Raw genomic sequence first — 27523 nt, 5'->3', positions numbered from 1 at the left:
CAAGATAAATTACTTCTTCGCCACCCTGGTAACTGCCAAAACGAACTTTATTTGCGCCCCACAGGAAACAGAAAATCGGTCGGACATTCGCTCGCTGAAGCTGCCTGCATTTTAATTCAGGTCTCTGAATGAACATCAGAGAAGGCCTTCTGATATTGAGGACAAAAGCCCCTGTGTTCGCAGTTTGTTACTCAGAACACCCAAAATAGCTTGAAGTCAGCAGTGACATGTTGTGAGGTTCACAACTCTAAATGTGCAAGTGTCTTTCGCTGGCAGGAAGCTTAGACTTTGCGAGACTTTCCAAGGAGCCCGGGGTAAAAAGAAGCCCGTCTTTGTCCCTGGATGTTTAACTTATAGTTGTGTGCTTCGCGTCGACGCAAGGCTGCCTGGAGTCTGGCTGTATCGAGCAATGTAAGTTTTACATATTTCAATATCATTTTCCGTTCTTTTTTTGGGGAAAAAATAGGGTTAATGCAGTAGAGAGCGAAAGTATCGCCTATAAGAGGTACTTGCGTACCATATAAAAAGGATGTCAGACTCGCGAGCTCAGAATTCAGAAGTGTTCAAGGCTACAAAAGGTATAATTTCTGACTATTTTACATTGCTCGTTGACTCTGGGAATTGCATTCAGCTTATTGTCGAAAAAAATTACCAGTTGCGTGGTCTCTGTAAACTGCTTTTTTGATGACGAATCTGTTGAGTTTATGAATTGCTTCTTGAAAAATGCATTTTCGCCACATTGTACTCTGAGGTGATCAGTAGTCCCGAAGTAATTGAAAGAGCGCGTGGCTTTTGCATGGAGGTCACTCGCAGTTGTGTATAGTTTTGCAGAGGAATCATCATATCTCGATCTGTTGCTGTGTGCAGGGCGCTGCAACGGGTCCCTCTTATTTATTGGACAACAAGGTCTCGTGATAGGTTTAAAAAGAAGCGCGCAGACCGTATGAAAAACGACATCATGGCTGTGCGGGCTGATGGCACGCGCCCTGATGTTCTTCAAACAAGTGCCAAGCACTTCGATTTTCGAAACATAAACGTGCACAATGCAGCAATACATAATGGAAATAAGCTGCGCGGTTTGGATGCTGTGGTAATATGTATTTGCCGTTAACTAACGCCGCACTCTAACTCTGACAGGGGTTCTGAAATCCATATTGATGCAAACATTATATACTGTATTTGTGAAGGCGAACGGTGATCTAGGAGCATATGGTATATTTTCTTCATTTTGATTTCACAAATGAATTTCCTCTTACATTTCCACATTGATTTAGAAACAGTTGGGCAGCACAAAAAATATACATTAATTTGAATGGTGTTTAATCATCTGCGTTGTGTCTGACAGTGTCAACGCTAGGAAACACAGTGAGAAGTTTCCGAAATGACGTGCTCGAAAAGACAGACGCCAGTCGCTGGCTTATACATTATATACTTTCTAAGCAGGTTTCTTTCTAATGATATTTGTCATGAGCTGTTCCTGTGAGTGTTCCTTATCCAATGGTGTGTGAGTTTGTACCATTACATTCAAAGGTAAACAAAAAACAAATGCATACAATGCAATGCATAACCATTGTCAGTACATGACCTACGCGCTTTAAGCAATTCTACAGTTGAAAAAAATGCAGATTTTAAATTCATGTGGTTTAATTCGAAAAGGATCATTGCAAATCAGTGGTCCACTCGAGGACAGTGTACAGTCAGATAAAACCTACTTATTGTGGGCTTACAGAATATGTTTAAAGACAATCTGATAACTTTAAGGTGTCCTCTCTAGAGCTTTTCCAACAAACGAGACATCCACGCGTGTCACTGCGTTTTCTGAGGGTACTGCGTGCACTGTACTTGCCACGGCAGCTCTGAAGAAATGAAAGTTAGCTGGAAATAAAATGCAGGTGCGCCTATTATGGATGACACTTGGCAGCCCCTGGCGCCTGCACGAGCTCGCCTGGCTGTATCTGTGACCCAGTCAAGGCCTTGCCGGATGACTGTGACTGACAGTCGCTGCGACCTGAAGCCGCTCAGTGACATGTCTGAAATAGGCCACAAGCCTCTGACAGCACCAACGTGGCAGGTGTCCACATCACAAACCACACTAATTGGCGCCCAGTCTGGCAGCGCGGTCGGAGAAGGCAGTGGGGTAGACCTTGGGGGCAAGGGGTGCAGCTCTGTGGGAGGGTGCTGTGGGGGCTATTCACTGCACCTCGCCACCTCCCATGCTGTGCATGCCACCTGAGCACCCTAGTCACAGCAGTATGCGAAATAACGATGAATTTTTCATTCAAACCATGTTGTTAACTTTGACATACCAACATATTCGAAAACACTACCTAAATTAAATGGCCGTCAAAATATAATGTTTTGCATCACTGAAAAAATTAAAATGAGGAGGAACACACTGCACCCGTTTTAATAGAGCTTGGCGCGTAAGCCGTATTGGTGCAATGTGTTTTAACTCCAAAACTGGTTTCATTCTATTTGACATAGTATTCCAGTGTTCTTATATTGAGTGTCTAGGCATCCTGTGTATATAAAGCAGGGGAGTGATGTGAAATCTCCACAATGCATTGCAGCTCGAAGATAATTTAATGTAATATCTGACCAATGTGTGACAGTGTGAGGACTTATGAGACCTCTCTGTAAGCAGGGCACCAGTATTATGCAACAGGGAGGACCAAATTATGCGGAAAGAAAAGGCAAATTATGTGGCCTAATGCGGCACATTTGGAGATAATATTACTTGATTATTTAGTAATTTTTACACTTGTTAACACTGAGCCGTGGCCGGTCCATGGGGCTGAGGGGCCATGTCCCCTCAATTCTTTGCCCCTCGGGAACAGTGTCTGTCAGGCTGAACAAAGGTCAGCCTAACAGACACTGTCCATTTTCATGTCAGGCAGCCAGGAGCCAGACATGCGCATTTAGCTCTGGCTGCCTGAGCTGAATTTTGCTGGGCTGAGGAAGTTACAGCTCCTGTGGGCGTGACTGGCTCAGCTCAGCAAATGGCCCTGAGGCCCTCCTCTCAGTGGCAAGGGGCAGTGGCGTAACAAATGTTATGCCCCCCCCTGTAAATTACATGGAGGGGCCCCCGCTCGGGATTTAATCTGGTGCTCTCAGGCCATAGTACTGTGCTGAAGGGCCCCCCTGCAGCTCAAGGGCCCCCACGCACCGTGGGGGCTGCGAGGGCCTGTGTTACGTCACTGATGAGGGGTAACATCACTGATTGCCTCCCACCTGGGGGCTTCAGTTTTAAGCCCTGAAGCGCCCAGGGTCGAGTGTCAATCAGTGATACTTCGTCACAGAGTGGGGTGGGGTCAGCAGTCTCACTGACCCCGTCCAACTCTGTGATGAAGGTGGAACTTCTGCCTTCCCTCATTGGTTGACCTTAGGTTAGCCAATAATGGAATGCAGCAGTCCCACGCCTCCTGGCACCTCCGCGGCAGAGCTGCATGTAAGTGTGAGTGTTTAAAAAAAAATAATAATGTTGGGAGCATGAGGGCATGTATGTATGAATCTTTGGTAATGAGTGTTGTGAATTGATGTGTTTGAGTGTGCGCGTGCTCGTGGGAATGCATGGCTGTGAGTGTGTATGCGTGTGTGTGTCCCATCCGCCCCCTCACTCCTAACATTACCATCCACCACTGTTAGCACTGTCGGACACAAGATGCACCAGTTGGTACTACTTTAAAACCTAAATATAGTAACGGAAAGGTGACCAGTCAACCTGGACAAAGTACATTCCACTGCGCGGTTACATGTGTTGATGTGGTTTTAGTAACTTTTGAGCCTTTTTGACCTAGAAACAATTTATTTTTAAAACCTGCAAATTATGCAGTTGATGATAGATTTTGCAGCAAATCCATAATCATACGAAAAACACCACAGTCATGCAATCTCATAAATCCAGTGGCCCTGTCTATAAGTTAGTACTGGATGTGTCAATGCCTCGTCAGGTGTAGTAGGCACTATATAAATGCAATTTATATGCAATAAATGTGGGGTGTCGGAATCAGTTCCATAATTGTGAGTGTGTTTATCTGTCCATAGACACGTCATCATGTATACCATAGAATACTTTTCATTAATATGTTCTCATAATGTGCATAGTGTCATCATTTCCCTTCGTACAGGACACAGTATAGAGATGGGTAATGTATTAGAGCAGCATGCTGGAGGGAGTAGTTCATTGAAGCATTTACGTCATTGCAAATTACAGTGCTTAATTTGAAAAAAATTAAGTGCTTGGGCCAATTTACAGAAGATCACTGAAGCCGCCACCACCCATACCCTGACAGCGCTGCTAATGGCAGTGCAAACATGACACCTGTACTGTAACTATAGCCGGTGCGGACAATTAAGTGCCAGTGCTGAGCACCAGAAACCACCAGCACAAATTAAGCACATTATGGTTTTACTGTATTCATAGTCATATTTCATAGTCTTTTTTTTTTTGTAAGTAAGCACTATGATGGCTTAGGGGGAATGGGTTCTGAACCGAACAGTCAGATCCCATATGTAGAAAAGAACCTCAAAATGTATTGATGGAGGAATTTCCTCTAGGTCCATGAGGTATTTGAAGGCATCTTTCATTGTGCAATTTCACGTAATTCTCATCCACAGGATGCTTCTGGGAGCGCAACATGTCTCACAATGAGACAGTTTCTTGTGAATAATATGTTGTAGGAATCCTGGGAAGAACACAGGCTATTTGTTTATAGAATATAACCGAATGTATCAAAGGTAATGAGGTATACATTTTGAGAGTACATTACACAGTTCGAAATTAACCTTGAACATCAATTCCGAGTTCTATCTTCTACCTTTCTTACCTGAGACAGCAGGTTTTACATTACAAGTGATCATGAAACCTTTATATATACGCAATCACTACTTATATACTGAAGAGGTAGATACCACAGAGGCAGGCACACTTATTAAACAAAATAGGATGTCTTGACATCCAATAAACTATAGTGCTTAATTTGTGCCGGTGGTTGCTGGTGGGGGTCAGCACTTATTTTTCCTCATCAGTCATTTCCCGAAAGCAATAGAAGGATAAACACACAAAGGGGAAAGAAGGAGGAAGAGAAAGAAAGAAAATCCTTCAACAAGTGAAAACAGACACACAAAAGAGAGACAAAGGGGTAGGGAGAGTCTGGCAGTGGATTTAAGAGGACTGGGGTGGATTTAGAACTACGCAGCCTTAGTATTTGGTGCACTGGTGCAAGGGAAGTGGTTTTATTTATTTCATGTGACTTATCCCGTCATCTGTCGACTTCCACCACTCCCCACCTCGCCCCGCCCCATTGCTCTTACCTGTGCGAGATGTTAATGATATTACAGCACGTAGTCCAAATAAGTTACTGGATCACATTTGATTTCACTGGCATGGATATAATCATTTTCTAGTTTTAATACCCTGTGCAGTACTTTCATACATATTTTGCTTAATGCATCAGACTTTCAAGACAGCTTACTATTGGTTCCCTTCAAGACAGCTACTAGGTATACCTGAGGATCTGTTGTTACTAAGACTTTCTGAAAGTGGGTGGGTTTTGTGAATCTGAGTACTTGGTAGCGTTGCAGTAGATTTTCACAAACGTTACAGTAAGCTGGAGAGTATTTATCGTTGTAAACTCAACCCTGGGCGCTATGTATTCTATGTAACTAATTATATTTTTCAGAAATACCATTTTATAAATAGCTCCAGGTTGGCCTGATGTGTTAATGTATGTGTCTGTACATTTATTTCACTTGGATTGAGTCAACCAAAAGAGAAAAGATGCACCCCAGAAATCAAAAAAAGTTCGAGGGTTGCTCTAAGTTTGCATCTCAAACGTTTCTCTTTACCTCATATTGTAAAATATATTTATGCCAACAGATCTATTGTTAAATTTTACTCTGTCATTCTTCATTTTCTTAGGGTTATAGGGCAGCTGACATAATTTCCTCTTCACAGAGTTAAAATCCTGCTTCCTCATTCCACAGTATCTACCTTGCCCTCTGGACAATGACTTGGGTGGGGTGGTTTTGATAGCAGGACTCAGGGATTCCACTTTCCAGGAAATACTAGGGATGGACAGAATTTACGGAGTTTAATTCCGTGGAATTATGCAGAGGTACAGAAAAACTCAGCGAGATTCCATGGAATTCCGCCAATGGGCAGAAAATATGAAGCTCACGCCGCTTGCGTGACAATTTAGCGCAGGTAGCACAAGCGGCACTAAAAATCAGTGTGATTGGCACCATACATTGCATAAGAGTGCCTGCTCATTAAAGTTGCTTTTTCTCCTGCTCAAGTCGAAAATCAACTCAATCTGCAGCAAATCTACAAACGGTAGCCCTCTGGAGAATGCCAGTCAGTGGCATAACAAAGTCCACCGCAGCCCCCGCGGTGCATGGGGGCCATGAGCTCCAGGGGCCCCCCTCCACAGAGTACCCTGGCCTTGGAGCTCTTGACTAAGTCTGAAAGGGCCCTCTCCATGCAATTTTCATGGTGGGGGCACCTCATGTTATATAATGCTAGCGACGCCGGCGATCCCCCATATTAGAAAATCATGTTAGTGGATGCCAAACTCACTCACAAGATGGAGCCTTGTGGGAGAAAAATTGTGCCAAGTGGCGATTGGTGCAATTTGTCCTGAACTCTAAAAAGTAATGCGAAGTGGCCTAAAATGTATCCTATTCCATGGGCGAAATGAAACAATCCGCCCACCCCTAGAAAATACCACTGTGGCAAGGGACGGCTCATATTTTTGAACTGTGTGTATTACCAATATATTTAGGGAACGTGGAAAAACAGAGATTTGATGACTAGTGACCTAATTCTATTGATAAATGGTAACCCTGAGCATCATCTAGTGATGAGGGAGGACCTGGGCTCATCATAACGAATCACATAATGCCCATTTTGTTGGGCACTCATTTCAATTCCATTTTTTTAGAACACACCATCACACTACCATAAATTGAGCCTGTTTCTGAACATTCCAAATGTTTTCAGATCACTAAATAAAGCCAGAGGTAGAGTGAAACACAGATTCAATATATAGAATTATAGATGGGTAACAGTGAATTACAGGGATGTTTTGCACCGAGGGCTGCTGAGTGACATTGAATAACCAATGAGAGCGAAGCTACCATAGCCTATCCTCCTCTGTCACGCTCTCCCCACTCCACAATGCTAGTACCACCAGAGGCAAAGCAGCACTCATTCATTGAGGTCAGTATCAATTGCCTCAGACACTGCCACTGCAGACCATTTTATGGTGAGAGTGGGTGGTCCTTTCAACAAGGCTCAGGTAGCACAACCTGAAATCTGTCATTGCATTTTGTGCAACTGCAGCTGGCCTTGATTAACTTTCTTGAGGTGGTCATAGCTCCCCTAGATTTTGCAAGCGGAGTCAAAAAGAATATTTTGCATGTGACCTCAACCACACCAGCCACATTGCAGTTGGGTCATGGAACTCTCAGTCACCCGATCACACAGTGAGAATGGAAACAGTAACTCTGGGGCAGGGACACTACGTCAGAGAACTCTCTGAGACAGATATAGAAGATAAACTCATTTGGATGTGACAACTCTGACCAGGACATAGGAGAGACATAAAATGGAAGGAAATACATTGAAAAAGTGATTGTGAATACACGTCCCCTATAATGCATCAAACACATACTTTTATATACTAAAACACAAAAAAACTGATAATCTGCACATGAAGATTATGCCAAAAATCGAAAAAATGTTAAGAGCTGTGCTCCATGAGAAATGTGTAACATCATCTAAAAGAGCAGTAAGATGTGAAGACAGAAGAAATGTGATGCAAAAAGCACTTTAGTGAGAGGTCCCAGTGTGAAACAGAGGGAGTTGACTCAAAAATAAGAGATCATGACTGACTGGAGAGTGATTGGCTTAAGAATCAGATGTAATGTTATGTTATTTTACAATACATTTATATCGCACACGGATACTCAAGAGTGTCCCAGCGCTGTTGGTGGACATAACAGCAGAACATCAAAATTAAGTGGCTTGAATAAAATGAAAAGTCTTCAACTGTTTCATAAATAGCGAGTTATCCTGAATATTACGCAACTCCTGAGGTGATGATGAGAGGTTCACATTGATGTGCTTAAATAAATTTGCCAGTTTACTCGAAGGCTCATGCAATATTATTTATTTTCTTTTTGATTGTGTCAATTTGCTGTAATCTATGATATGGGGACTGTTTAAATGTTTATTTAGAAGATTGACGCTTGCACTAAGCAGAATCATAGATTTGTAGGTTCATGTGCCCCTCACAGAAACATAGGTTCTGATTACGATCTTGGTGGATAGAGTTACTCCATCACAAATTTGATGGATATCCCGCCCGCCAAATGACTAACATTATGTCCTATGACACTTGTTATACGGCGGACGGGATATCCGTCACATTTGTGACGGAGTATCCCATCCGCCAAGTTTAAACCCATAGGGGCCGATTAGGATGGCGGACGGATCACCACCGCCATGCAGGCGGTGGCGATCTGTCCGCCATCTGTGCCCGTCCGCCACCAATTTCCCCCCGCCATATTACAATGGCGGGGAGACCGCGGCGGACAGAAACACCGTCCGCCTCTTTTCCGCCCCGGTCGCCTTTCGGCCGGGGCCGAAAAGGGTTCATATGGCTGGCGGTGTCTTCCAGACACCGCCAGCCATATTACGATGGCCGGATGCAGATGCCTGCCACCACGGAAAGTCATACGGGCTTTGCTTTGGGGGCCCGTTGCGGGCCCCCAGGGTGAAGGGGGGTGGGGGGTGCACATGGGGGGTACCTATGGTACCCCCCTGCGTTTCACAGTACAACATGGCAGGCACCACGCGGTGCCTGTCATGTTGTGCTGTGAAACGCACAATATGCATTATTGACATTGCGGCGGACGGTGCTTTCAGCACCGTCGGCCGCAATGTTAAAAATGCGGGATGCACCCGCCACTGTGGCGGGTGCATCCTAATTCGGGGCACGGTACCTCCGCCCTTCTGGCGGACGGTCCCTGCCCCAGACAGGATGGCGGACAGACTTTGTCCGTCCGCCATCCTAATCGACCTCTCAGTTTTAAATTTTATTAGGGCATGAATATTTATGGTCAACCCACAGAGATTGCAACTTTTTGATGAGTTTAAAGATTATAAAATCCCCATGCCTCAAGAGAGGTTCACCACTGGCTGTGCTTGAACCATTCAGCAAACCCTTTGAATACTGAGAACAAATAGGCTTCTTGTCACTATGTTTTCAAGGTCCATTCAGGAGCACCCACCATGCTTCTCAGTCAGTGTGTCAAACTAACTCATTGATAATTGATACGATCCCCACTCATTACCGAAGATGATCAGTGTCGGCTCGCCAAGGGAGTGCTGTGGGGCAGTGAGGCGGGGCAGGTGAGGGGAAAGCTGGGGAGTAGTGGAGTCTGACATACGATGGACAGGAGTAACGTAAGTAATTAAATAAATAAAACAATTTACCTTACGCGCCCTGCATCGCAGAGTTGGCAAAGCAGACCGCAAAAGGTAAATTGTTTTATTTATTTAATTACTTAACTTACTCCTGTCTGTCGTATGTCGGACTCCACTACCCCCCTACCTTGCCCCTCCCCCACCCCGCCCCAACCCACCACCCTGCAGCACTCCCTTGGCAAGCCGCCACTGAAGATGATGATCGTTGTCCGAGCCGGTGGTCTGCTCCTGCACACTGTCAGGTACTTCTCCACAAGAACTGAATCAGCAATTCATATTCCTTCACACAGAGACTGCTCTAATCTAACAAGTACACCATGGAGATCATTTAGGTGATGCATTTGCGACTTCTGTGCTGCCTTGTGCGACCCCTGGCACGGCTTTTAGGACCCTGGCCTCAAAGGTGGCAAAACCAGTACCAAAACATTGGGGTCAGTGCTGTTACACCTACCCTGCTTTTCGGCTCATTTGTTATTAAGTTAATAGCGAACAATTGTATTTAACTCATTATTAGTGTAATAAAAAATAGAGCTGGAACAGATCATTCTCTGGTAGTTGTGGTAATGTAAAGAGTAGGCTTTTAAATGTATGTTGGGTGGATGTGGTGAGAGTGGGTGCATGTATGTGTGTGTGTTTTTATGTATGAACATGTGTCTGTGTGCACAAGAAAATGAGAAGGAGTGAGTGACAAGTACTGAGAATGACTGAGAATGACTCAGATTGAGGGGATATTTATCAAGACTTTGTTCCGGTGCAAAGACACAAAAAGTGATGCAAGCTGGTGCAACTTATTGATAAACTATTTACTGTACAGCGCAAAGCATTTTTCGCTTGGAAAGTAGCTATAAAGTAATGCAAATAATGCTTTGAGCTGCTTTATGCTACTTTGCATCATGAGGCTTGCCTTGAGTGTTATATGAGTATTTAAGATGTTTTGATGTAAAGCCCTATCTACAAAAATATTAGAAAGGGCTTTGCACCAAAAAATAACAAATTCTTCAGGCAGGCGTTATGTTGGAGAAATGTTTTAATTTCTTCTTGCTTTTTACAGGTTGTATTTGTTCTGCACTATACAAACACACCTGCAATGTATGAAAAGTATTAAAGTTTGTCCAGGCATAGTATTTTGTACTGAAACCTATGCTACATATCATACGCACATATTTGCACCATGGTGCAAAGGAATACGTGTGGTAGTACGCTGTTGTTTGTGTACCTGTGCTGGGAAAGAGAGAAGTAGTGCCATATATTAGTAGTTATGATTCTGCAATGCCCCTTTCTCTACTGCAACACAATGTAGCAACTTTTGATTGCTGGGCTGCATGGATCTATTTTTATTTTTTTAGCATATACGCCCCTAAGTGTCCGTGAGCTCAAGTGAGTCGGAGCGAGAATAACTGAGTGAAAGAGTGACTGCAAAATAGTGAGAGTATTTGGTTGATATTGACTGAGTATGAGTAAGAGGAAGTGTGAGAAAGAAAGAATGAGAGTGGCAGTGTGCGAGCATAATTGTAAATGAGAATGAATGAGCACGTGCAAGTGAGTAACAATGAAGAAGTGACAGTATGAATGTAAATGAGTGAATGTAAGTGAGTATGAGTGAGAATGCTGTGCTATGCTTAGAAGTGTGCATTTGAACATTGCACACTGAAGACAATTCTTGCTTTAAAGAGGCACCAAAGGCAACATTCTAGAATTGGCATATTGAAGACAGTTCTCCACATGACAGGCACCTGTGACAAAATGCTTGCCAATGCGGGTGCACAAGAGTTTATACTTGCCATATGGGACAAAATGTTGGCACTTGCATACAGAATAGGATTTTTGGATAGGAGCACCTGCAGACAACTGCTGGTGCTGACAATTTTTGAGGAAATTCTGGGCATAGGCGGCACCCATAGAAAAATGCTGGTGCCGACAAAAAAAAGGAAATTCTTGGCATAGGGAGCACAACTATGTTATATAGGAGTGGGACAGACATGACAAAATGCTGATCCTGAGATAATCTTTCACATGTCACCAGGGCTTTAAATGGGCCGGTACTCCCCGGTACTGTACCGGCACTTCTTATTTTTACCAAGCTGAGTACCGGCCCTTCTCCACTGCCGAGTACTGGTACTCAGGGTCAAATTGCTAAAGTGGGCACTGGGCCGGTCGCGAGGGCCAGCTGTGTTCCTGTTTTCAGCAGCATGTTTGCCGTTTTGCCATTTGTCTGTGTCATTCAGCTGTGGCAAAAAGCACGATGGCGACTGAACGGCCTGGTGGAGGCCTGCTGCTGCGGCAATTGGGCCTCTGCTCCCTCCCCACCCAGATGAAAGCTCTCATTGTCGTCAACAGCCCCCTGCTGAGCCTCCATGCTGGGACATCTTGTTAGATAGTGTATGTGATATTTTCTATCTGGGGCGCAGCACAGTGATCGGTGCAGACTGAATGGGTAGGGAGGAGCCTGCTCACGAGTGGCCACTTAAGAACCCAGGTGACAAGGCTATTTTCACCCCTTGGCCTCTCACTGGGGTCTGACTGTCTTTCCCCTGACTCACTTGCCCTGCAAATCAACCCCCACACCGCACGCCTGCTGCGACATTGAGTGCCTAATGGGCAGGGATGAGGTGGTGAGGATCACCTAGGCGGACTCCCTCATACCCAGGTGAGGTGAGAGGCGGTCTACTGACCTTCCCATCAGAGGCCAGTATTGTTCTGCCCCTAACCGCTACCCTGCTGGACTCTGCACATGTTCAAGACCCACCAGTGCTCACTGTCTGCCACTGAAAGCTTACCGATCGTGGGGCCTTCTGCTGAGGGGAGAGGACGGATAATGGGGTCAGAGAAGGTGAAGAGTGAATGGGCAGAGATAGAAGAAGCAGACAAGCGTTTAGAGGGGAAGCTATTGAGGCAGCTATGGAGAGTAAGAGAGGCTCGGAGAAACAGAGAGAGTGATGGTAGAGAATGATGGAATATAAGTGGGGTAAAGAGAGTGGGACGGAGTTAGATACAAATGGGAGAGAAGTGAGGGGGAGGGATCGAGAGGTTAAAGATGTGAAGACTGATAGAGTGTTTGTCTGCATGTTTGTGTGAGAGAGAGAAATGAAATCAGAGCGGAAGAGAATTGGGAAACTCAGGAGGTATTTGAAAAGAAATGCATGGAATACTTACTTTGTGTGTATGTGTGTGCACTCTTGAATATAAAAGGATTGCGCCAAATGTATGTAAGTAGGAACAGTATGACATTAAGAAGCTGCAAATATTGTGAAACAAGGAAATATTAACATGAGGTGTGTGACCTTTATTTTGCGTAATGAATTAGCACATTTTGTTTTTTTTTCATACATTTCTCACATGCTTTGGTATGTCCTGCAACTGGTGTAAATGCCCTTCTCTGCGCATATGAAACGTTTTAGGCAACTATCAAGGACAAAATTAATACTCAACAGAAATGTTTTTGTATCATCCTGTCTCACCCCGCCTCTAACCCCGCCCACTGCCACACCCCTAGCTCAATTTAATGAGTACCTGCACCTATTTTTTCCATTTAAAGCACTGCATGGCACTCATGGTTTATGAATAGAAGGAAGGGCAACATTCTGGCAGTGGAATATTGTATGTCATTTTTGGACCAGGGGGCTCCACAAGGCATATGGAGAGCACCCATTACAATATGCTGGACCTGGCACAATTGAGGTAATTGTTCACATATAGGCGAATACCTAGCAAATTCTGGAAAAATGGCATCAACACATGGGGAGAGTCGGGTTACATTGGCATGGCACACTATAAAAAGACATATATTTAATACATGCTTTTTAGGTCGAGCCTAGAGCCAATGCGCATGCCCGCCCAGTCTCCGCCCATATTTGCAATTGGCTTGTGTCATTGTCCGTAGTAAATGCTGGCTTCTGATTTATCAATAGGCTTGTTAGTCTCTCCTTAGTACCGCCTCCTCTTCATGTGTCACCTCCCATGGCGGCTGGCCCCTTTACTTCGGTTGTTACACAGTACGTGCTATTTAGACTGTGAGCACTATTTTCTTTAATGAGGTTCTCCACTGCAGGCACGTCATGCTTTGGTGCCTTCTTAACTCCCCCAATCCCTCCAGTTGACATGCCTTTTTACCCCGCCCTAACTCCCGTTGTCCGTGCCTTCTCCCCCACCCGCCCTCACGCTGTCTGTGCCTTCTCCTCCCACTAGCCCGCCCTCCTGTTGTCCGTGCCTTATGTCCCCTGCCCGCTCTCCCTCCCGTTTGCCGTGATGCCAACCATTTGCAATGCAATAGGTCTTGTGTAAATGCGAGACCTATTGCTTTGCAAATGCTTGTTCAGAGCCTGTGGCTATTTAGCAAATGTAAAATTCACTATTTCGTCCCATTTCTTCAACTTTCCTTAAGGAGAGGCACGACAGATCTTTCCCGAAAAGGTGAAAGGCTCACGTGCTACAATTCAGGACAACTATTACATCCCACCATTTTCAAAATAAGCAGCGCCCCCTCCAAGAATAGAAGGTAAATAGTAACTTGATGAGCACTGTTTACTATCCGTAGCAGCCAATTGGACTGAGACTGGGACATTACATGTTAGGTTTTGTAAAACTAATAAATTCAGCAGTGCAATGTTCATTGTTCTAATTAAATAAAAACGAACTAGAAACAAACATTTTTAAACAAATTGCTGAAAAATTTTCACATTTGTGTTTAACATGAGTGATATAGTCTTACATGAAAAGGTACTAACAGTAAGATATAATTTAAGCCAATAATATAGTTTATACTTACCATATGGGCGTCATCAAAGAATACATGTGGACATAAGTACTATTTTTTATTAATTCAAATCCATTATTTTCCATCTCCCTATGATTTATCAGCACATTTCTTATTCTAGTATACTTTTTTTTTTTGTTTAAATTTGTTTATTGGGTTTTAGGTTGCATTACATAAACAATATGACGATAATCAGAAAGGTAGAAGAGCATTGCAAAATGGGATCATAAAAAAATACAGTTTTAGAAATAGTCACTTTGCGGTTCTTCTCAGTTCGGGGTCTGTCGTCTGTCGATCGCCATTATCCGCGCGCTCAGTAGCGCGTACCACACGGCCTCCCACCAGAGTGTGTGTACCCCCCAGGGGGGAACCGTCCCGTTCATGTAAATCTGTCAAACGGTATCAGTGAGGGGGTGAACTCGTGATATGACGGTCACTATGGAGGTGGTGCTGGAGGCGCCGATTGAGTGGGTTTGATCCGTGATGACAAGTGGTATCGTGGCATCGTTATCTGTGGGTTTGGCCAGTGAGCCATATGCAAGGGTAGCACCCTGTCTAAGTCGAGCTTCCTAACCTACCCAGGAACTGAGGGGTGAACTGAATAACATGGGATGAGGGAGAAAGGTCGGGAAAGGCGGGAGGGAGGGGTCTGGGTCTTCTGATCGGAGCACAGTGGCAGTGCTCCTTGGTCGCCTGGCGTAAGCATGTGGCGGGCGTGGTTGGTATGTGTTCGGGTGTTAGGGGGCCGCGGGGTGCGGTCGCTCATGACGCTCATGCAGTATGTGTGGCATATTCCTGGAGGTGTGGGGGTTGGTGTGGCCGGTCGTGTTTGGGATTGCGAGGCGGTGGGTGACTCTTGAGGGCGCGTCGCTTGTGTGTTATTCTAGTATACTTTAGTGGGACTAATAAATTGTGAAAGTTTGTGGTAAAAAAATTGGTCCCCAGTGCTGTTGTGTGTTTCGTGCCACTATATAGTCTTAAAACGTACACATAATTTTTCAAGTAATACTAAGAGAAACAAGTAATGGTACCCCTGCATATCACTTCAGCAACTAAATACAAGTGTATCTAAAATAGGCATTTGTCTGTATTGTGCTATTATATTAATCATGCATTTATTATGGAACTTTATCAATGCCAAGTATTATGGTCTCATCAGGGTTAAGTTCCTGTTACATCATTTTCTAGAAAGATTGTGGCCAAAGGTCAAAATGATGCCACTTCCTCTGATGTCATTAAGGTCAAGAGTGTGTAATGTCACTTCTACTATCCCTGGCATTTTGGTGAATCGACATCCTTGAAGTACATGTCTCTAGATGTGTTCTAGGCTTTCAAGAAATACTATGAAGTAGATGTCTTGCTTTTCACTACATTTATCAAGATGCAGTAATGGAGGCTTGGATCAGCTTGCTTCTCAGTGTGTGACCAAACTAACCAAAATATTTCTGCAATCCACGCTTTTACTCTCTCTACCCCACCTTTAGCAGATCTGTTCTTTAACACAGTTGTGTGGCTCATTCTTGACATGACTGTTCGTTGCATACCACAGGGGTGTCCTGCATTGGTTGAAGGGAAGAGGGTGCATGGACGCATTCTGGATTGTAAGGATAACTGATAACTATGCAAATGAGCTCCATTTAGACCTATTGTACGCATACATCTCGTGTGTGAGCATCCTTAAAATCTGTAATGAAGTCAATCCTTTTTGATGTAAGCTGGACCTCCCTCGCATACATGGACTCTAAGCTTAGTCAAAGACATGTTAGTATGTGATCTTGTGGCTAGTGACAACTTTTGTTATCTCCAAACTAAAAACAACTCTGTACTCCTGTTTCCTTTGTAGCTCTGCAACAGAATCATACGTTGCTTATTGTACCTGTTGCCTAGGCAGCTATATTTCTCTGGCAGTCTTCCTGACAACTAACAAAAGAAAAGGGATTTGTTTTTGGTTAGAACTGCATTTCGAAAGTGTGTTTATTCGTTTTCCCAAAAATGGTGGTCCTCTCTCTAAAGAGTCTGTGGAGTCCCAATCTATCATTCTAAATCAACCTTAAAATAGTTACATGTAATTACATAATTGTATCAAGAATGTATAATAACTGACCTTAAAAATGAAGGTGCATTTACCAAAATGTAATTATGTAAACAATAGTATTTTAAGTAAAATATAACTGCCTTTATACAGTCGTACATTCTTGCTTGCATGCACACACTGAGTGGAAGGCGTGGGAACCGCCGAACTGTGCCGAGCTTTGAAACAGGAGACTTGTCGCGCGCAAGGAGTCTCGACCTGCAATTATGCAATTATCACCCTCTGTGAGGCTGGAATTCGAGACATTTGCAAGTTCATAGAAAGGGAGGCGTTGATATTTTATACGGAATGCGGCTGAACTGTTTCCTTGTCAGCCATTTCAATTGCGCATTTGCATAATCGTGTTTGCGGAAAAAAACCCACTATAAGGCCCTCATTGTTGAACTGCAATGCAGAAACCCTCAGAGGCATTCACTGGCACGCGTACCGTGTTTGGTAGGTTTTCAGCCTGCTTCTTTGATGATTTATTTATTTTCAGTGAATGTTTACTATTCTGAAGACTTTGACGCTGATGTATTATGGGAAACATCAGGGGAATCTGCATAAACACTGAAGGAGAAAGAAGTAGAAAATACGCTTTCAGTCATATTCATCATTTCTTTTATAGGCTGCCTCCCACTTCGGCTATGAGTATGAATAGACGTGTTATCAAATATATTATATCATCATAATGTCGTGTAGGCATGTTGAATTTTGAGTCGCTAATCTGTATGCACACCCAGGGCGAGCCATCCATCTTCTGACAAGCTTTCTTTGGTGCTTTCATACAGGCTTTCACTTTGGCAGTGTTTTAGGTCTCGCCTGTCGATGCGCATGCGCATCGAGCAAGCGAGACTATGGGGGCTTATCCACTCTTTGTCCAACTTGCAAGGAATCGTGGCGATTCCTTGCCGTGCCCGTGACTTTTTAGCTCAATGCGCATGCGCATTGAGCTTAAAAGCGCGTGCACATGCCCCCAGCCGCCTGCCTTGCCTACTCTCCCGCCCCCTCACTTCTTGATTGCACGGCCGCTAGGCCGTGCCTCCCCTACTCTCCTCCTCCTACTCTCCTCCCCTCGCCGTCTGTTCCCGCACTCCTCCCACAGCCCCGCTCCGCCCCCTCCCCTGCCTGGTCGCGTCGCATTTCTCCTCCCCCCAGCCGCCTGCCTTGTTTATATTTGTATTTAGTCATTTGCATCCTCAGTTTCTTGAAGAGTAACAACTTGCTAGTATGTAAAAAAACAAAAAAAACGCTGCATACAATATTACAAGCGAAAACATAAGTATTATTTTTGACCCAGGATCTGTGACTGCGTTATCTTGCTGACGGGACTGCAAAACATGCAGTCTCTTGCGTCACTTCTTAGCCTCCATATGTCCAGGTCTTCTTGAGGAATATCGTCCTATAAGCACACCAACTGCGAAACGTACTAAACATTAGGTTCGACAGTCCCACTTGTGAACAAGTGCTTCGAAAACCAGTCAAAGGAGCAGCTCGTCCCCACCAGTGCAAAGACTGGTAACCGGCGCAGGCCCACCCAAATGCACACAATATAGCCAGTCAGGGCTCCGAGTGCCACTGCCTTACCCACTACAAATTAACATGGAAGCCAAGCCGTTCCAAACGAACGCATACAAAAGCAGTATTTTCTTTCTGCCGCTCGCCAGTCAGACTGCAGGAGTACAGACCAGCCCCCTCCACCAAAGGCCACCCGAGAGGTATACATCTCATTAAGCGCCCGCAATCACTTTGGCGGCAACACTTTGATGACCTCAGTGAGCCTCTTGGTGTAAACATCCAGCCCTTCCATGAGCCCTCACAGAGTCCAGGTCTGCCCGCACATGCCTTTGAGATGTCTCTCAAGGACATACAACTGCCTACTGGGGTGAGCTAACCCTTTCAATGCCTCTTTGATAAACACCTTTACCTCATCCTGCAGGGGCTCCTCGAGACCCCCTGACATTTCCGCCACTCTTTTAAAGGCAGCTACACAGACTGTTTGGCTTCTGTGTCTGCCTGCTCACTTCCTCTCCTCTTTCCCACATTGCTTTCAACCCCAAATTAAACACAGCAAATTAAGCTTTCAACATCGCCATGCAGACCCAGCCCACAAACATGGTTTATTCTGATCTTTTTTTAATCACACACGTAGGCCCCCGCTCCGCCCCCTCCCCTGCCCGCCGTGTCGCATTTCTCCTCCCCCCTCCCCTTATCTGCCTTCCCTCCGTCTGTTCCCTCTCCCCGCTCCGCCCCCTCCCCTGCCCGCCGTGTCGCATTTCTCCTCCCCCCTCCCCTTATCTGCCTTCGCTCCGTCTGTTCCCTCTCCCCGCTCCGCCCCCTCCCCTGCCCACTCTCCCTTTCTATTCTCCTTTACCACTCCACTCTGGACTCCTTCATTTTGTGCTGTTTGACATATTTCTTCTCTCATCCAACTCTTCTGCGGGCTCCCCTCCTTCCCACTGTAGTTTGCAACAAATCCATCCTCCTTAAACCGTGTACACCATTTGCCTTTCACCCCTCCATTCCCTCTCCTGTCGCTCCCTTTAAATTCCCCCCTCCTTCCTTTTACTACCACTTTCCCTCTTTGTCACAAAAAAACCCTTTTATTCACTCGCGTTTCGTCTCTTTCTCCCCTCCTCTCCTCCTATTCTTTTCCCTTACCCTGTCTTTTCTCCCACTTTTGTCTTTCGAATCCCACTCTCTCTCCCTCCCCTCACCCCCTCTCATTCCCCAACCCATTTCAGAGCTCAGTTCCGGAAGTGCCTCTTGGCAGCCGTGAGCTGCTGGGTAATTGCGCGTTTTGTAGCATTCCCAAAATGCATCTTTGACAGCTTGTCCAATGCTTCAATCTCTCCCCCAAACCTAGTGGGGCAAGTGCTTCGCTGCGCGCCGCAGCGGCGCTCCAGCGCGCCGGTAATGTTTCCAACCCACTGATATATCATAAGCGCCATGTGCTGTTTTGTGGCTGAATTTTTTTTTAAAAAGGGGAGCGGATATTAAACATCATACGGTATGTTAATGTCAAGTACGCCTGGATAAACATTGAAGACTTTGCTCTGACTCCAGCGTGTGGGCTACGAGATAATTAACCTTTTCCAACCATCCCTGTATTTTTTCTGGATGTCCACTTCTACAATGTTAACGGCGGTGCACTGTTCCGTTTGTTGATTCGACTCTGCTGAGATAACACAGCCCCCTCCCCTGCCCGCCGTGTCGCATTTCTCCTCCCCCTTCCCCTTCTCTCTCTTCTCTGACATGCAGTGTGCGGCCCTAACTGAAGTAGTGTAAACCCCGGCGCACAATAGCCAACACCCTCACTCACCCTCAACCCCTCACCCTCACTCACCCTCAACCCCTCACCCTCACTCACCCTCAACCCCTCACCCTCACTCACCCTCAACCCCTCACCCTCACCCTCACTCACCCTCACTCACCCTCAACCCCTCACCCTCAATCCCTCACCCTCACTCACCCTCACTCACCCTCACCCTCACTCACCCTCAACCCTTCACCCTCACTCACCCACCCTCACCCACCCTCACTCACCCTCACTCACCCTCACTCACCCTCACTCACCCTCACTCACCCTCACTCACCCTCACTCACCCTCACTCACCCTCACTCACCCTCACTCACTCACCCTCACTCACCCTCACTCACCCTCACTCACCCACCCTCACTCACCCTCACTCACCCTCACTCACCCTCACTCACCCTCACCCTCACTCACCCTCACCCTCACTCACCCTCAACCCCTCACCCTCAACCCCTCACCCTCACTCACCCTCAACCCCTCACCCTCACTCACCCTCAACCCCTCACCCTCAACCCCTCACTCACCCTCACTCACCCTCAACCCCTCAGCCTCACCCTCACTCTCACTCACCCTCACTCACCCTCAACCCCTCAGCCTCACCCTCACTCTCACTCACCCTCACTCACCCTCAACCCCTCAGCCTCACTCTCACTCACCCTCACTCACCCTCAACCCCTCAGCCTCACCCTCACTCACCCTCACCCTCACTCACCCTCACCCTCACTCACCCTCAACCCCTCACCCTCACTCACCCTCACTCACCCTCAACCCCTCACCCTCACTCACCCTCAACCCCTCACCCTCACTCACCCTCAACACCTCACCCTCACCCACCCTCACCCTCACTCACCCTCAACACCTCACCCTCACTCACCCTCAACCCCTCACCCTCACCCTCAACACCTCACCCTCACTCACCCTCAACCCCTCACCCTCACCCTCACTCACCCTCAACCCCTCACCCCCTCACCCTCACTCACCCTCAACCCCTCACCCCCTCACCCTCACTCACTCACCCTCACCCTCACTCACTCACCCTCACTCACTCACCCTCACCCTCACTCACTCACCCTCACTCACCCTCACTCACCCTCACTCACCCTCACTCACCCTCACTCACCCTCACTCACCCTCACTCACCCTCACTCACCCTCACTCACCCTCAACCCCTCAACCCCTCACTCACCCTCAACCCCTCACTCACCCTCAACCCCTCACTCACCCTCACCCTCACTCACCCTCACCCTCACTCAGCGCAACCACAGCATCTTCACTAAATATATTTAATAAACTTTAAGCTATTGGCAATATAAAATAAAATCCATTTTATTTATGTATTAATTATTAATTGTTTTTTAAAGCCATTGATTTTTTTTATATCAATACATATAAGTCACATATAAGTCCCGTTAATACAAAACATGTTGCTTTACAAATGCTAGAGGTGTCACATTTACAAAAATTATAACTATTGGCTTTGTAAAGAAGAAAGCTATTAATTTAGCTATTTAGAAAAAACAACACATAAATAAAAAACAAAAAAATAAATAACACCTATAGCTCAAACTTTCCTACTGCGAGACCTATTGCATTTCCAATGCTTGTTTGCAATTGTGTACATGCCTGTATAGTCTTTCTTCGGGTTTCTTGCCCTGCTTTGACTTTTACCTGTGATGCATGTTTATTTTCTAATTGCTGCCACTTTGTGCGATGCAAGAAATGGTTATGTTACGCAACGTGATGCTATTTTATGTTATGTAGTTTCATGTAATTCCTTATGATGTGTTAAAAACGACTATTTTTCAAGGACTTTTTGTCCAGAGGCTGGGGAAAACTTGCTCTTTAATTCCTTTAAAGTCCATGTTCAACATGCAAACTACTATTTTGAATGAATGTGCGAGAAATGGATTCTCACGTGTTATTTCTAGATTTCTCCATCAATTTCTGCGTTTTAGGTATATGTCTACTGTGTTTTTTTCAAAAATACGTGGACTCACTTTTCACACTTCCTACATTTTTCAGCGAATGGCATATACGTCTTTTTTTTTTGCTGAAATGATTTTTTTTCCCTTTAAAATATGTTCCTTCTACGTTTTTGCCTCTACTACATTTATTATTCAAACACTTGTATTTGTCTGCCCTCCATACTGGTCTTACTTGTCAACGATACATCTTCAATATTCTGATCCTACTTTTCATTCGATATTCCAGGTGTTCACCCATTTGCGTACCTTATCAATTCCATGGGCATCTCTGCTGCTTGGCTAATAGATCATCTATTTAGATCTGGGGAGGTGCAAGCTACAGCTTCAGTTGTCTCACCAGATCCCTAATAATAAAGCCAAATAATACACACAAATAATCAGAGCCACTGGATTTATACAGCAGAGAAAGACCAAATTATGTGGCAGGGTTGAGTAAATTATCCAGCAAGAAAAAGCAAATAATGTGGCAAAAAGCAGCACATTTTGGGATAGTATTACTTTTTTATTGTGGTAGTTTTACACTTATTACACTGCCTGACCATTAGCTGCACTTCATTAGTTTCAGCTTAACAGCCAAATATAGCAATAAGCAATAGAAAGGTGATCAATCAAATTATGCAAGTGGTCTTCCGCTGTGCTGCAACACTTGTCGCTGCATTTTTAGTAACATTTGATCTGTTTGATTTAGAAACAATTTTTTGAGGTTAAAATCTGCAGATTAGGCAGCAGATGGTGGATTATGTAGCAAATGCAGCAAATCTATAATCATGCAAAAAACACTGCAGCCACACAATTGCATAATTCAAGTGATCTGCAAATAATACATATAGAGAGGTTTTGGGTCAAATTTCTTCAGTTATTGCTTCCTCGACATGATAGTATCTGTAACATATACAGGCAGAGTGCAATGGCGGCTTTTATGAGCTGAGTAAACTAGTGCAGAGCTTGAATTTGGTAAGAGAGCGCAGTCTGTGTTCCTAAAGAAGCAACTCTTTTTCATCAAGTAGTTATCTTACTACCCAATAAGGCGCTTGTTAGAAATGGGGGAGTCTTGTTGGCAGGCTGTTATCCTGCCAAGTAGGGACACATTTTCCAAGTCAGGACAAGAGAGTTACACTTCTAAAATAACCCCTGCTCACCCCCTGGTAGCTTGGCACGAGCAGCCAGGCTTATCTCAGAGGCAATCTGTAAAGCATTTGCATATAAGACACAGTAATACAGTGAGAACACTACAAAAGGTCACCAAACCAGTAAAAAAAATAGCCAATATTCATCTATGTAAAACACAAGCCTAATGATCAAAATCCAACATACAGTTATCAAGATACAAATAAGGAATGAAAATAGACTTTAAATACAGATCTTTGAAGTCGATAGCTCCGTCCGGGGCTATTAGGGCGTCGTGGACAACAAATCTAATGGTGCAGGCTGGTTGCGGCATCACGGGCCAGCTATGGTGTTGTGTAGACCCACAAAACAGTACCTTTGGAAATGCAGAGTGTCAGGGACCTCACGATGAGCTCTGAAGAGCTAGTGTCGGCAGGCATCGGTTCTGGAGGTTAGTGCAGGAGTCATCAGGCCCTCAAAATCACATGTGTGCAGGTCAAACTCTGTGAGGTTGAAGTCAGGAGTGCTGGTGTTGGCAGGCATTGAGGTTGCGTTTGAATTGGAGCAATGAATCATGCAGTACCCTCAGGTCATGGTGCAGGAAGTGCCTCAGTGACAGTCGTCCTGTGGCATGGGCTGGAGAGTGAAGTGGGGCAGTGCTTGTTGCGGTGCTGGCAGGTTATCTTGCAAGCAGTGTTGTTGTCATTGTTTAAGCGCTTTTAAAAGTAGATCCAAGGCTGCAGTACGAGAAAGGGAAATGCAGTGTGCAGGGCCCACAAGTTGCAGTGCAAGCAGCAGTGTTGGTTGACGATCTAGAGTCAATGGTGCTGGGGTCAGTGGGCCAAAACTGCGTTGTGGGACAGGGTGGTGTGTCATGTCTTGTAACTTGAGAGCAGTGCCCCCAAACCACAGTGCAGGCAGTGGCGTCGATGTCAGCTTGCAGTGGCAGCAGTGAGAAGGGAGGCAATGCGGAGTATAGGGCCCACAGGTCATGGTGCAAACAGCGGCACCGAACGGTGTAGTCCGTGAGACCAGAGTTGCGGTGTGCAGTGCAGCTGTGCCTTCAGGTCACATAGTCAACAGCGGCATCTTTGATGGCGTCGGGTTGCTTTTTCCCTATGTGGCAGCTGAAACACACAGTTCCAGATGGAGCTATCCAGAGAAAGACAAATTCTTCGTTGTTCCTGAGACTTCTTGAACAGGGGGCAAGCCCTACCTCAAGCCCTTGTAGATACTCAGAAAAAGTGGAAGAAAGTTCATTCCAGTGATTTCACTTCCCAAGACTGAAGCAACTACTGCAGGCCAAAACAGTAAAGCACACAGCAAAGTGGTAGTCTCTTTTCACAGCTTCGACAGCTCTTCCTGGAAAGTTACTTCCCAAAGAGTTCTAAAGTCCTGGGGTCAGGTTCCCAATATTTATACCACGTTTCCCTTTGAAGTTGGCACAAACAAAGTGCCTCTGGCATATATAAACCTGCTCTACCTGGCTAAGGCCAGGTTCACACCAGGAGGGGGAGACAGCTTTGTGAGAGGCAGCCACAGTCCATTCCAGTGCAAGCGAAAACTCCTACCACTACTCTAAATTTAGCCCGGTCTATTCAGCCTGGCTATGAATCACCCAGGAAAGGGCAGGACACACCTCAACCATCCTCTTGTATCTGTCTAATGTGAATGCACATCCCCAGCTCCTCTCACTTTCAACCCAGACAGTGAATACACAAACAGGTAGAGGCACACAGGATGGTTAAGAAAGAAAATGCTCACCTTCAAAAAGTGGCATTTTCAAACACACAATATAAAATCATACTTTACTAAAAGATGTATTATTAAATTCTGAGTTCAGGAAGCTTAAACTCCAATTCTCCATCCTATCCCAGTGGAAAATTGCGCTTGCAAAATGCTACAGTGCAGCTCCAATGATAGCCTATGGGACAGACAGCCTTTCAATAGTGAAAACCAAAATACACAATATTTCACTATCAGGATAAGTGAAACACACCAGTACATGTTCTACCTTTCACACACACTACACCCAGCCCAAGTGAGTACCTTTGGCTTACCTGAGGTGTGCCTTAAATGTGAGAAAAGAGAAGGCTAGGGCCTGGCAAGAGGGTGCACTTGTCAGGTTGACAAGACAGTAAAAACTGTTCACATACACTGCAGAATCAGGTCTGTGGCACATTTGAAAGGCTATTCATGTGGGTAGAACAACCAGTGCTGCAATCCCACTGGTAACATTTGTTTACAGGTCCTGGAAACATACAGTGCACTGTACTAGGGACTTACTAGTAAATCAAATATACAAATCATGGAAAACCATTCGTAACACAATTTTTACAGTAGAAGCACTTGCACTTTAGCACTGAAAAGCAGTGAAAAAGTACACAAAGACACTAAACCAGCAAAAACAAAGTCCAGCATGCCATCAAAAACAGGAGGTCAGAAGGCAAAACGACAGGGGAAACATGCCAAAAGAAGTCAGGTCTAACAGGGCTGCTATATAGCCTTTGTTAGAAATGGATCAGTTATTTGATGTATAATAAGTGAAGTTCCAAATTTCCGCAGATGATAAGCAAATTCACATCTATCTAGAACAGAGGCCAAACACCTATATTAACCTATTTTATGCTTGGAACATGGGCTCCAATGCATGAATGGAGCCAAGGCCAAGATGCTCATAGTGTAAGAATGGTGCATACTTTACATCATCCTTCATGTGCTCCAAGACCTTGGATATTTGCCAATTCTGAACTTTTGTTTGCTCCTAACCATAATTATTAGAAATTGTGTTTCTGGTTGGCAGATGTATGCACCCTGCCCAAGCAGGAACCTCAATACTAGTCAGGGTAAATCAGATATACACCATATCTTAGCATGTGCTCACCCTCTGGTAGCTTGTCACAGAGCAGGCAGGCTTAACGTAAGAGGCAATATGTAAAGTACCCAAACCCATTTAGGACAGCAGCTTATATTCCTATGAACAAAACAAGACCAAAACAACAAAAATCCAATAAGTACAATAGAAGTTAAGAATATTTAAAGAATACATGAAAATATAGTGTGTAAAAGCTCAAAGCACCAACCGAGGAAATCTGAATATGCTTGACCGAGGTAAATCCAAAAGTTCAGGCTAGCTGTGATGGAGTGTGGGTTGGATACAGGGAGCAACCTTGGACCCCTGAAAAGTACCTGGGTAAAATGATGGACGGAATGCTGAACAAGTCAAACATTCACCTAGTCACAGATCTGGGTTAAATCCATAATTTCTTTGCTCTCCACGCCATTCCAGGCTGGACCCAGCCATATGCAAATCATTCATGACCCTGCTCCCCATGAGAACTATCCAGTCCGAACTTCCAGGCCATGTCCTCCCTGGACAAGAAACAAGCATTCCAGGACCGGTTTCGGGGTATCACCCCTCATCAGCCAGGCTAGCTTGAATCAGGTGGCATGGCAAACACGTTTCCCACGTCTGGGCATACCATTCCTACTTAGAGTGATGAAAGCAAAAAAAACAGATGGACAGAATGCTGAACAAATCAAACATTCACCCCCAGTCATAGATCTGGGTTAAATCCATCATTTTGTTTGCTTGCCACGCCATTCAAGTTTGGTCCTTGCCATATGCAAATCAATCATGACCCTGCTCCCCATGGGAAAAATGCAGCACGAACTGCCAGGCCAGGTCCTCTCTGGATCAGAAACAAGCATCCTGGGACCAGTTTCGGGGTATCACCCCTTATCTGCCAGGCTAGCTTAAATCGGGTGGCATAGCAAGCAGGGGGCTCACATCTGGGCATACCCTTCCCAATTAGGGCGACAAATGCAAAAAGAGCAGATGATGGACATAATGCTGAACAAATCAAACATTCACCCCCAGTAGCCGATCTGCACCCTTTTTCCATTCCTTCTCCCACCAGTTCAGGGATGGTATCCTGAAACTGGTCCTTCAAATCAGGGTCTTTCCCGCTTGGCTGAACACGTACCTGGCAAGTCAGGACTTTCATGGGTGTACCACTATCCCCCTCAAGGGAGACCTACTCTGTATGTGTAATGCAAAAGTCTGCCTGGCGCAAGTCCCAGCCCTCTTTCCCAGTGACAGTGCTAGGTCCGCCTCCCCAGCTACAAGTGACTTCACCAGTGTCAGTCCTGGGGTGCTCTTTTCTCAGAGGTGGTAACCCCTGCCCCAATGGTCCTCACCTGTGGACTGTTTTCACCTCCTACCCCTCGTTCTCAACCTCTGTACCATCTACTGTGGAGTTGTACCCCCAGAAAACAGAACAGGTACGGCACCTGTTTCGGCCACCCTACTCAGCTCCCCTGACACTATGGAGCTCCCATCAGTGGATGATCTCTTGCTACAGACCAGGTCCCTCTCTGGGAGCATCCAAGCTCTGGGTCTGGAAATGGTGCACCCTGGATCTCTGCCCACCATAGCCTCTCCTTCTACGCTTAGAAGGGACATTCCCCCCTGACCATATTGGGACCTGTCTGCATCACTGAGTGCCTCCCTTTACCTCTGTTGAGGGGAGCCTGCGCCACCCTCCTTAAGGTAATGCCCCAATGCCTTTCAAGACACTCTGGTAGTCATTCAGAGGTCCGCCTCCTTTGCAAGCTCCCCGGGGTCAGGGAACCTGCAATCAACCAGGTGTCAACATAGCTTTGGTGAACAAATATCTAGCATCTGCTCTTTCAAAATTAAGTTGTAGAGCCTACTATAGTCATCAACCTTGCTGCCCCTCACCCAGCCTTTAGTGCTTTGCTAGCATAATCAAGGGAGTACACCCATGTTTGTGTAGAG

General features: G+C 45.4%; 1 protein-coding gene across 1 annotated transcript in view; it reads left to right on the top strand.

Annotated features, from left to right (window-relative positions):
* The first annotated feature begins 264 nt into the window (after positions 1 to 264).
* CDH19 (cadherin 19) overlaps positions 265 to 27523 on the top strand; it is a 1180733-nt gene continuing 1153474 nt past the window's right edge. Inside the window, exon 1 of the mRNA XM_078687509.1 lies at positions 265 to 411. The gene's annotated coding sequence lies outside the window, so the exon portion shown is untranslated. The remainder of the gene's footprint in view (positions 412 to 27523) is intronic.

This window comes from Lissotriton helveticus, chromosome 4_1, assembly GCF_964261635.1.
Source record: "Lissotriton helveticus chromosome 4_1, aLisHel1.1, whole genome shotgun sequence".
Lineage (NCBI taxonomy): Eukaryota > Metazoa > Chordata > Amphibia > Caudata > Salamandridae > Lissotriton > Lissotriton helveticus.
This window is presented reverse-complemented; position numbering and strand designations above follow the sequence as displayed.